We start from the raw sequence: 13054 nt of genomic DNA, 5'->3' as shown, positions 1-13054 counted from the left end.
CCCAAGTCGAGGAGGGAAACGTCTTTAACTTACGGGCAGTGATATACAAATAGATTAGTACCACCTCACGTATATGTTTTAAATTTAAACTGAAAGCGTAAAATCATGGGAAAAAGTGTGTTGTGACGGTGAACCCACGGAGTCAATCCGTGCTTTGCAACGGGGGAAAATAACATACGAATAAGTTTAGTTCAAGACTTTCATAGGTTCATGTCTTCTATTTAACACGGCGCCACATCTTTATGCAATATGGTATATGATAGTGTGGTTGTTTCTTCGAGCACCTTATAAGCATTTTCAAATCAGAAAATAGTGTGAAGCTTTGAATTGTCCATGCCTTTAAAAATAATTGTGGTTACCAGTCATAAGCAGAGTGGGCCTAAAATTGTTTTCCATGATGTATTCTTAGCAATTTACTTTTATTTATTTCTACCATGTATACTTGCCCATTTATGTAGTTATAGTCCACAGATTGTGTTTTAACACACACATAAAATATTACAATTATTCCATTGATTAGATTTTTAGAAAAATAACATTACACTAAATTCTGGTAAAACAATATGTGGTTATGCTTGAAAATTCTATGGGTAACATTTTGGAACGACGATATTGATCAATTCATGAAACCACTCTGTCTACTATATCACAAAGTTCCTTAGGATTGGAGGGCTCTCATTCAATTGAGGTCATCAATCTAGAATTAGGTCATCGATTTTGACCGAGTCAACAATCTCTCACTCAATTCTTTTAATTGAAAATGCTCTCTAATTCTGGAGCTCTCTCATTCAAATGAGAAATTCAATATTGAATTTCGTTCATGATTTTGACTGGTCAACAATTTTTCAAATCAATCGAAAGCAACCCGCCTTAAAAAACCATACCAATCCTGCACACCCTCATCACTTAGAAAAAAGAAGCAACAACATGTGATGCTGTAGGACCAATATAATACATGCAACCGTCGACGCAGAAAATTTCTCACAAAATCACACCACCAAAGGCCCATCAAAACACCACATATATGAATGAAAAAAGATACTCCATCATCTTCACCACTAACCAAATCAAATAATCACTCTGTTTCAAAATATAAGGTGTATTAGTTTATTGAAAAGTCAAATTCTTTTAATTTTGACCAAGTTCAGAGCCAAAAATGTCGACATCCATAATAGTTCCTCCATCCCAAAAATCTTGTCTTAGATTTGTCTAAATACAGATGTATCAAGTCACATTTTAGTATTAGATACATCTGTATCTAGACAAATTTAAGACAAGAATTTTGAGACGAAGGGAGTACTAAATAAATGAAATATGTAAATTCATTTCATGATGAATCTAAAATTCAGACTTGATATTATAGATATTGATATATTTCCACACAAATTCGGTCAAACTTAAATAGGTTTGACAGTTAAAAAAAAGTAATACACCTTATATTTTGAAATAGATGGAGTAAAAAAAGTATGAAAACCCAATTACATCAACGACGCAACAAAGCGCGCCCAACTCTTCTAGTAAACACTAAAGCCGAAGTCATTCAGATGTAAATCAAGCTATAAGCTTCAAATTTGTGTATGAATACAAAGAGAAGCATGGCCATTCTGCAATGTTGACAGATTATTATCATCCTTCAAAAAGTGTAATGGACAAATGAGATAAAAATAGAGAAAGAGGTCAGCACCGAGTAATGAAATGAAGGACAAAACTGTCCAATTGATAACCTCTCCGTCATGCAGTCAGTGGCCTTGAAGGGGACAATTAGTTTATCAAAGAAGCTGGGCATGAAAGGTTAAACATAGCAAAACAAGGGACAAAAAGTTAAAACACATATATGCTGGCACCATACTTGAAGGGCAATGATAAACTGCACCTTTTGGATTAGCAAAGCATAGCACCGGCACTTGTTCTTAAAAGGATAATACTACAAAACGTATAGCAGCGTAGTATGTGCACAGCGACTGTAAAACTAGATAATACCCCGCGTGTTGCTGCGGGAATTGGTTGCAAGATATTTCAGTGATATTTGGTTGTACGAAACATGCATATTTAGATTTATAATATGAACTTTAGTTAAATAAAAATAGATATACATAATCATTTGATTATTGTACAGTTGTACAACCATTATTGAATATAAGTTTTATAAAATGACGGATGTATTTTCCCATGCATGAATGATTGAAATGGATGTTTTCCCATTCATGGTTGCATATTGAATTGGTATATTCACATGTTAAAAGAAATATAGGTAATGGTGATCAACTATTTGAATCAGACACGTGCGTTGTTACGGAGAATTTTTAGTGCATACCATGATAGTTTCTATAAAATACATGGGATGTGGTGATCTTACACACTCAAAAACGTGTGTAATAAGGTGAGAATAGATATGTATATAGGAATGGATAAAATGCCTATCATCAATGACATATTTACAACAGAACTATATATTGTGCATTGCAGAAATCACGTAATGCATTGACAATTGAACAGTTACAAAACATATATAATTTATTGAGTGCTCTATCGCAATCATGCTTAATTCAATGGAATTTCTCATACTTAAAAAATATATTTCTTTCTCAGGTGCTAAACTATTAACGCAGTGGTCTAGTAACCCCATCGGCTAAGTGTAAAATTATTGAAACCATAACATCCGAGGCACGATATGGTGATATCGCTAGCTAGTCGTTCTACCAGCAAAGAACCATTGGTAGTAAAGATGCTTTACATACTCATATTAGATTAGTTGGCTTACATTCCAGTCTGAGATGACCCTTTCACCTGCACATCTGATTCCTACCATGCTAGCTTGACAGTTTGAACATCACAGCAAAATTGTATGCAGGTATACCTAATGGACTTACCTGGAACTTGAGCCTCAGACCAATGAGCTACTCCCGCAGCAGAATACCACTACAATAGTATTACCATAATTTACATTATGCTCAATAATTTGGCTGAAAAATTTATCATGCTCGTAGAGATTTTCTTAGGTGAGACCATGGAGATCTTTTACCTACCTCGTGATGTGTAGCGAATTCAACATGCCTTTGATTTCGGTACTGTGATAGGATGGGAGTAATACAACGATCCATCTGTAACATTACCATAGAGATTTTTCATAGGCGCCAACGCTCGATAGGGCAGCTACCTCTACACTTTTACAAAGTAAATACATCGGACATCTTCAGCAATGCACAATAGTAATATATGTGCAAATGTGAACCCAAAAGATAATGAAAGAATATAATTTGAATCAGTTGGATGATGATATTGTCTTCATGAATGGTCTGGTAACATGGTTAATAAAACTTTTTGTTATGCGCAAACACGATGCATCAGGGAAAATTAGACCATCGATAGCATGTTTGCAGTCCATAATTGATCTCGGATCTCCAGTGTACCTAAATAGTCGTTACAGCAGTATCTTTTCTGCCGTAGCTGACTGCATTATAGATGTCGTGAAACCTGTTGCCATAATAGTGCTCCTTCTCCTGACCAAGCCGATGCTTCAACTGGGCTGTTACTACTGCTAGACACATCATGCAGCGCGCGCTCGTCAGATGGCGACAGTACTGCATGAGCATCATATTCAAAATACAAATTAAGCAAACCAACTACCAATAGAGAGAAATAATAGTTTGCAGAAGATTCATAACCCCCATACGTCTTTTATTTGTCATCTTGTGAATCACACAACCTAAATTTTATGAAATTTAAGTGAGCTTATGACACCAGCTGGGAACTCTTGAGTGTGACTAAGCAAATAAAATGCGCAAAAGTAGCACATGAATGTCAAGAAACATGAATCTTTGTCTCAAGGAGCCATAATTATCATATTTTCAGTTCTCGGAAAATAAATACTTAATTTTTGGAACATTATTGTCAATTTTTGGAATTCCAATGAAGAAAGGAAGCGAGCCATGATGATTACCGATAAAACATGTATATGACGTGCCTTAGAAATATGAACTTCTATATACCATCACACTGTTGCATGTGTGGGATGTAATCTTCAGGAAGAAAAGGAAAATTAGAAAATGGTTCAGAATTAGAAAAAACTAAGTATCACGCCACTTCATAATTGGTTGAATTACCAGGTAGCACGTGATGTTTTATAACCTTTCCAGCGGAAGCATGAAGAAACAGACATCATTGCAAAATTTCAGCAACTACCTTTTTCTTGCCAGGGGTTTCAGTGACTTCAGTGCCCCCTTTTTGTGTGCATACATCAAGATCTCTAGCAAAAATAGATTGAAACGCATAGATGTTACTTAAAAAATGAATGAAACAATCAATATATGCGCAATGTTATCATAATTAGTCAAATCTAATAGCCGCATAACATTTTAGCACATCAAAAGAGAATGCATAGTGCTGGAAAACACCAAAATTATGCTGTGAAAACCAATAGCTACATCACCATAAATATACTACAAAGAGGAGCGGGGAGTCAATGGAGGCGATGGTATCCACGAAGAAGTCAGGAACCCACTGCACCGGCAGCAGCGTCTATCTCTCCGTCGGCAACCATGAGACCATGGCCAAGTAAGGAGCAGGAGGCGGCCCCGACTGGAACGGCCTGCTCAAGTGGAGCCTCGCCCACGACGGCGTCTACACCAACCGGCCGCGCGCACTCAGGTCCGTCCGCCCAGATCCCAACACCGGCGGCGGTTACCATGGTTAATGGACGTGAGAGCACTGGAACGGGATGTACCTACATGAATCATGGACTGGGGATTAGAAGCGTTGTATTGGAGAGAGAGAGAGAGAGAGAGAGAGAGAGAGGAGGGATCCGTCTCTGCAAAAGGAGCTCCAATCTATCCCCATTGACGCCTCCCAACATTCGCCAATCGTCTGCTGCGCTCACCCCGGTTCGTTCCTACTACGGGAGAGAGAGAGAGATCGGGAAGACAGGGGATAAAAAGGGCCGAGAAGGGGAAGAGACTGGGAAGAGGAGAATATCGTGTATTTCCGTTGAATAAAAAGAAGTAAGCTAAATTAAAAAGACCTGCAAAAAAAATCCCGAGGGAAGATGGATGTTCGGATGGAAATTATATTTGCTGAAGATGAGAAGAAAACGTCTGCAGGCATCCATGACCTTTGGCTTCGGAGCTAATCCAGTATGTAAGCTAAATTTAATATAGAAAGGTTACTGGAAGGGGAAGATTGCTTTCACATGTGGGACCTCCACGTTCATTAAATAGGAGGAAAAGCTATCAATTGATCAATTGTTCTTTTTTAAAAAGAAAAATGACGTGGTCTTGAGTGGGACTGCATGAGGTGTGACATGGCTGGATGTGATTGGATGATGACGTGGCTATGCTGCATGTTGAGATAAATCAAGTAGTGGGGGTGAACTTCTTAAGTATATAGGATAAGTTAATGTTTTTTAAGTCGAGATAGTAAATCATAATGAAATGCATTAGTTCTACCAAGAATACCACCATTATTGATTTTAGAACACGAACACACTCAAAATACAATATTTTAATTATATAAGAAGCTACATCTATTGGGAAATAAGCATAGATCTGTAGGGAGGAGAGCGAAAGAAACTTTCAGGTTCCGCTTTACCTATGGGTGCCTTTATCTAACCTTTGTTGCTAAACTGAAAAAGAAATAAGCTGTAAGAACGAAATACATACGACCACAGGAAGGAAGCCAAAGTTTCAAGTTTTTAGACATGAAGTTGCTTTAGCTACACCTTTAGTATAAACATTCCCGAGTTCAGCTCCCTAATGTCCCTTGAGGTGATCAAGACATCCAAGGATATGGTAGTGAGTTTCATTAGTAAATTAGCCCAACAACTCTGCACTTCAGGATATTACTGTCACCTACTCGTATATATGAGTAATGTGAATTCCCTACTTTGCACTAACGTGTAAGAAAAGAACATATATCTCCGAAGCTACTCTCTACCTACAATCTTTCCTAACCAAAACAAGGCGGACCACCAATCAAGACACAAAGACACCTATAGCATTTAAAAGAAACTATGTTGTACACTGGAAATTTCGTACAAACAAATATTACCGAGAAAAGAAACGAGGGCCTACATATCATATAGGATAAAGTGGGGATTTATTAAAACAGAGCCATGTGTATCCAAATAAACAGGATGGTGAAATAAGTAGGTTACATTCAGAAATATGATTTACACAATGGAAGTAATCAGTTTCTTCGTTTGCTTTCTAGTATCTCATAGTATTGGCTTGCATAAACACTGCTTATAATTTCAAATGAATAAAATATTTTTTACAGGATCAAGGAGAACATAGTTGGTTAATCTTTAAAGTTTCAGCTACAGTAATTTGAAGGACCTTTCAAACTAATTGTTCAGATGATAAAAGAGCTGCAATTGTAGTTAAATTCATCAAATCATAATGGCATTCATGATTGTATAATTTTCAACTGTAATTAAATTCAGCATAAGGGGCAGTCTACCTGCTGCCCACGCCCACAGCTCGTGCCTCGTTCCGGCACTACTCGAGATTTAAATGATAGATAACTGATACTTGGTGACCTTTGCGAAACCTACTAACTAAAGTTGTGTCATCACAAGAAAATGTTGTGTTAAAAAAATCAATATCAGTCATTCGTGAGACAATTCGATTCCAGTCTTTATTAAGATTGGGTATGCACTTTCAGTATTCAAAAACTAAAGCAGAATATGAAAGCTAGTGAATCTCAGTTCCTAACACAAAAATCCATTGTTAAAATATGAAAAAAAAAAGCCGCAGAAGTAATACAACATAACCAACAGTGCACAATGAGAGATACTACAGACACGATGTTCGTCAGTCAAGTAGGAATAGTACTTGCCAGATTAGAAGAGGATTCTCATTGTGGTGGTTTCTTCCTGTGAGCAACTGATGCACTATCTCATCTGGATCATCCCAAACAAAAGGAACCGAGTAAGAAACTTCTACCTAAACACACAACATAAATGATCTATCGCGTGAGTCAACTAAGATTGCATGAACGAGCACACAAAGGTCGAGCACAAAGAGGGCATGAAATCATATATATACCTCGTAGGACACACCCCAGGAGGTTCCCCTGGGAAAAACCTGCCTTGGAACGGGCGTGACATCAGCCAGCAAACCTAAGGAGTGGCCACGGCTGGGGGGCAAAGATCCAACGAACGGGGAGAGGTGGACCCATGGGATCCAGATCTGCTCCTAGCCGGGGACGCCTCGCCTGGAGCGCTTATCCCATTTGAGGTGGATGTGGGAATTGCAGCGAGTAACTGGGAGTTGGGCGTTGGTCGGACTTAGGTCTCTTCCGTAATCTGTACTTATTTGGCGGCCACTGACCGGATTCCTGCCTGTCGCTGGCAAGCTGAAGGTCCGGTTGCCACCAGCAAGGAGACACGAGCAGCAAGGACCTCGCTTCTGATCGGCCCTTCATGGTTTCTTACAAAGGCAGAGCTTCACGTCAAAATTACTTAGTACTAAATTAACAGGATAATAAATAAAGAACTTGTAATTCATGTCGAGAAGGATTACATACCATGTTGATTCAGTTCCATAGAACTATGATTAGCATCAGTGCAAATTCTTTTACATGACAGTGCAGCAAATTCATGTACTGAAAAACGACCCTCAACTAAACAGACAATGTGACTATTTGCATACATTAAAACAAATGTTTTTGCTTGTTGATATCAGGTTATGCTCAAGGTCAAGACTTGAAGCAAGTACAACTAACTGATGTTGTTTAATCCTAAAAAAATAACTGATGTTGTTCAATCCCTAAAAAGAGAACTATATCAGACAAGACACAAATGGTAGTGCCGTATACAAATGTATCTATCTGCTGCAGTATAAGTATGAACAGAGAAAATGAAAGAAGCACGCATATTCTTTATATGTAGAAGCACATATACTATGCTTGAAAATGAGAGTTAATGGTGATATTTACCTGATTGGAAATTCAGAGCTTTTCATATAGCAATTGAGATAGATGAAAGGAGCAGCACGGCCTCATCCATCTCTTCCTTGGTGGATCTGAGTTGCACAAAATTCAGATAGATAAAAGAGCAGCACGGCTTACTGCTGTTTGTTTATCACGGCTGGATCTCATCTGCAGAAAATTCAGATAGGAGGAAAAGACCAGCAGTCCAGCACAGTCTGCTACTATTTGTTCATCACGGCTGGGTCTCATCTACATCCACACGGACTGGCCATCGAACGCCTACCTCCGCTCCCGTGAAGTGCAGCCATGGCGAGCCGCCACCAGTCGCCTCCTCCGGCCTTTCGACAAGGCCAACGCCTCCACCAGCCGCCTCGAAGTCTCCACAGCCCGCCCCTCCCCTAATCCTTCGTCCGCCGGACTCGACGGAGCGACGCTCACACTCGAAAGCAGCAGCAGCTTGCCTAAGGCTGCGTCTCCAACCGCCCGCAGCCGCAGCCTTGCATGGTGCCCAAGCGCTCGATATTCGCCGGTGAGCAGCAGAATCCCCGCCGGCCAATCCCTTTCCCTTCTCTCTCCCATCTCCCTTTAAATCTCGCCCCACCATCTTCCCCTGCAGGAGCTCACCGAGCAACCATGGCACCACCCCGAACTCTGGATCCGGCGCCGCCCAACCTCGTCGGCCTTCCGCGCGCCTCTCTGACTCTCCTCTGTCTGTATCCGTCCGTTGGCAGCCGCCTGTCGCTGTTCTCCACGGTGGGAGGCAGGAGGCGGCCGGCGGAGCACGGTGAGATGGGGCGGCGCAGGAGGCGGCCGGCGGAGCTCGACGAGGCAGGGCGGCGCAGGAGGCGGCCGGAGGAGCGCGGGGAGGCAGGGCGACGCATGAGGCCGCCGGCGGAGCGAGGCGAGGCAGGGCAGGAGGCGGGCGGCGGAGGACGGTGAGGCGGGGCGGCGTAGAAGGAGGCCGGTGGAGCGTGGCGAGGCGGGGCGGGACAGGAGGCCGCTGGCGGAGCGCAGCGAGGCAGGGCAGGAGGCGGCCGGCGGAGCAGGAGGCGGGACGAAGCGCGGCGCGGAGAGGGGGAGCGCGGGGCTGGCTTTTTTTTCCTTCGTATCGGTTCGGGCTGACTTATGATGAGGACTGCGGGTCGAATAACTACAACAGCAGGGACTTTTTTGCAAAAACTCTGACGACGTACCATCAGAAGCAATCGGTGGTTTATTATTAGGGAGAGATATATAATATATAGGGTCGCGCTATTCGTCACCCTGCGTGAGGAATAGTTATTCTTCACCCCCCTCTATTTTACCATCAATGCATCGTAATTTTACGTTCCGTAAGTTTTGTCTTATTTCCGACGCAAAAAGGACCGTAAGAAAATATATAATCAGCGTAAAAAATATTTTATGTTATGTAAAATTACAAACGTAAAAAACATAGTCTAAAATACACATAAACTGCAAATTTTCTTGTCTTATGACCTATATTTTTATTTTCTTATGTCAAATTTTACATAGTGAATCAATAGGAATGTAACTATTTGAATTTGAAACATACTTTAATTATGAAATGATCGTAAGATTACCTCGGATGAAGAATAACTTATTCTGCACCCTGGATGATGAATAGTAACATTAATAATAATAAATATATATATATATATAAGGTAAAACTGTATCTATTATAGCTTGTCACAGAACTTGTTTAGGCTCCCTAAACTTTTAACGATTTAGAAGTTATCAAAAAATATGAAATAAATATGGGTGCATCTCTCTAATGTAATAAGTTGATCCAACGGAGGGATTGTTAAAATATGCATCTATGTGTCCTCGCAAAAATAATAAGCATTTCAGCTCACTGCGACATAAATATATACTCAACTAATTTTTTTTGTGCAGGACACATGCAGTCGTATTTTTTTAATCCCTCCGTTGGATCATGTTATATTATAGGTGTGTTGGTTCAGTATTTTTTTCAGAATTTTTAAGAACTTTTGCACCGTTGAAACCTTTAACTAGTTCTGTGGCAAGCACTTGTAGAAAATCCTACTCCTATATATAATATATATATATATAATATACTAGTACAAATGCCCGTGCGTTGCACCGGGCGAAGAAAGAGACACAATTTGCTTTGTGTGCCATTGTGCATCAATTTTTATATTCAATTTAAATAAACATCGATAATTAGGTTAATTTTGGTAATTTTCTTATTTAAAAAACATTGAAATACTATTTGGGCTTGTCCCAAACAAACACTTGACGTAGATAGTAGGACACAGTCTTTCCCCTTAGTTACAGATTTTTGTTGCATGGGAGAGGGACCCAACGATTGTTGAATTGGTGGACACAAAGTGGAAAGAAGCGGTAGGAGAATCAGTGGAATCAGTGCATGCAAAGTTAAACCAACTGGGGACAGATTTGTCAGCGTGGGACAGAGAGCACTTTGGAAATGTTCGACGTGAAATAAGCCAATTAAAAAAGCATCTATAAGAATGGCGGGCGATCCCAGGCCGCACGGGACCGTCACATGCTGAGATTAAGGTTTCTGATCGTCTGATTGAGCTCTATTACCGTGAAGAGATGTTGTGACGACAACGTGCACGCATTGAATGGCTCAAGCATGGCGACAAAAACACGTACTTCTTTCACTTGCGTGCAAGTAGGAGACGGAGGAAAAATCAGATTAAGTCTTTGCAGAAAGATAATGGTCAAATGACGGATGACATGGCAGAGATGGAGTCGATGGCCACAACTTTTTATAAAAATCTTTATACTTCCAAAGGCGTGCATGATATGAACGAGGTTCTAGATACTGTCCCATGTAAGGTAACGGCGGCAACGAATGAAACACTTAACGCCCCCTACACCCAAGCTGAAGTCAAGAAAACTTTGTTTCAGATGTTCCCCATCAAGGCCCCGGGCCCAGACGGCTTTCCAGCACACTTTTTTCAGAGTCATTGGGACATATGTGGAGATGATGTTACTAAGGTGGTCCTGAGAATTGTGGATGGGACAAAGTCAGCCAACTGCATTAATGAAACTATCTTGGTTTTAATCCCAAAGGTAAAAAACCCGACTCTCCTATCACAGTTTCGACCCATTAGTCTATGTAATGTGTTGTACAAGATTGCATCGAAGGTTATATCCAACCGCCTGAAGGAGATTCCACCAGAGATAATATCTGAGGAGCAATCAGCCTTTGTCCCAGGAAGGCTAATCGCTGACAATATCATAACTGCTTATGAGTGTCTGCATTTCATGAAGCGAAACAGGGCAAAGAAAAATCAATCTTGTGCTTTGAAACTTGACATGATGAAAGCATACGATAGGGTGGAATGGGAATACCTCCAAACTATTATGCTGAAGTTGGGATTCATAGAGAGATGGGTTAACATTGTGATGGGCCTGGTTAGCTCTTCAAATTTTCAGTATTGTTCAATGGACGGAAGTTGGAAGAATTTACACCATCAAGAGGGATCCGTCAGAGGAACCCGATATCTCCATACTTGTTCTTGTTGGCAGCAGAGGGCCTTTCGTGCCTCTTAAAATCAAAAAGTGAGTCATCAAACTTGGGTGGTCTACAGGTGGCACCTTCCGCGCCGCATGTAAACCATCTTTTATTTGCAGATGACAGCCTGCTGTTAATAGTGTTGGTGCTACCGAGGTGCTCCAAGTCTTGGACATATATTGTCAAGCTACTGGTCAGCAAATCAACTACAACAAAACATCTATCTTTTTCAGCAAGGGTGTTCCAGATAATGTTCGCAATGATATCAAAGGTATTCTTAATGTGCCAATTGAAACTTTGAATGAGAAGTACCTAGGTATGCCTTCCAACATGGGGAGTTCGAAGAATGGGGCTTTCAAATACCTCAAAGATCGACTGTGGAGCAAGATACAAGGCTGGATTGAAAGCACCATGTCGAGAGTGGGGAAAGAAGTCCTTGTCAAATCAGTAGCTCAAGCAGTTCCGGTTTATTCCATGTCATGCTTCAGACTTCCTCAAGGACTCTGTGAGCACCTAAACAAGCTTATCAGGAAGTTTTGGTGGGGTAGCAAAGAAGGGCAGCGGAAACCACACTGGGTGTCCTGGAGAGACATGACACAACCAAAGTACATGGGGGGCTTGGGCTTCAAGGACTTTGAGTTGTTCAATCTAGCCATGCTAGCGAGGCAAGCTTGGCGTCTGTTGCAGAACCCTGATTCTTTGAGTGCGAGGATATTGAAGAGCATCTACTACCCAAGCACCTCCATTTTAGATGCAAGCCTCGGCAACCACCCAAGCTAGATATGGCGAGCAGTAATTGAAGGACGGGACACCCTCAAACAAGGTTTAATTAAGAGGATTGGGAATGGTCTCACCTCCAATATATGGACAGAGAATTGGCTCCCAAGAACAGAGATGCCGCGCCCATATGGTTGTTTGCTACAGGACCGACCAGCTTTAGTGTCTGAACTTATTGATCCAACGATTGCCACCTGGAATGTTCAGCGCGTTCGTGAGGTTTTCCTGGATATAGATGTTCCTGTCATTCTCGGGATCCCTTTATGCACTCGGAACGTGGCAGATTTTTGGTGCTGGAACCATGAGAAGAATGGGTCTTTTTCAGTAAAATCGGCATATAACATGTTGGTTGCAACTCGACAGAGAAGGGAAGCTTGGCTGTATGGCACAGCGGGATCTTCTGCTGAAAGCAGAGACAAGAGGGCATGGAAAGGATTGTGGAAGACAGAGGTGCCGGGCAAAATTCAAATGTTCCTATGGAGACTTGCGAAGCAGACGCTGCCGACGGAGGATGTAAGGGCACATCGCCACATGTCTAATTCTAACTCGTGCGGTCTCTGTGGAGCTCCGGATTCTTGGTGCCACTCTTTACTCGAGTGTACGACCTCCAGATGCATTTGGGCCCTTGTAGATGAGGAGCTAGCACAAAGCCTAGTGGCGACATCTGAGCCGAGTGCCAAGCATTGGCTTTTTACTCAGATGGAGGTATTATCTCATGCATTGTTTGTCAAACTTGGTGTTCCTTTGTGGGCTATTTGGTCGTCACGAAGGAAAGCTATCCATGAGGGAATTTTCCAAAGTCCACATTCTACACATGCCTTCGTTCAAAGGTTCACTGAGGAGCTC

At 41.4% G+C, this 13054-nt stretch overlaps 1 long non-coding RNA gene across 1 annotated transcript; it reads right to left on the bottom strand.

Moving 5' to 3' along the window:
• Positions 1 to 1386: 1386 nt before the first annotated feature.
• Positions 1387 to 5039, bottom strand: LOC125512194. Its single transcript, XR_007285240.1, has 3 exons — positions 3027 to 5039; positions 1685 to 2919; positions 1387 to 1604 (listed from the first exon to the last, which is right to left on the bottom strand). It is a non-coding gene; the product is annotated as an uncharacterized LOC125512194 (long non-coding RNA).
• Between the last annotated feature and the right edge of the window lie 8015 nt (positions 5040 to 13054).

Source organism: Triticum urartu, chromosome 6 (genome assembly GCF_003073215.2).
Source record: "Triticum urartu cultivar G1812 chromosome 6, Tu2.1, whole genome shotgun sequence".
In the NCBI taxonomy this organism is placed as follows: domain Eukaryota; kingdom Viridiplantae; phylum Streptophyta; class Magnoliopsida; order Poales; family Poaceae; genus Triticum; species Triticum urartu.
This window is presented reverse-complemented; position numbering and strand designations above follow the sequence as displayed.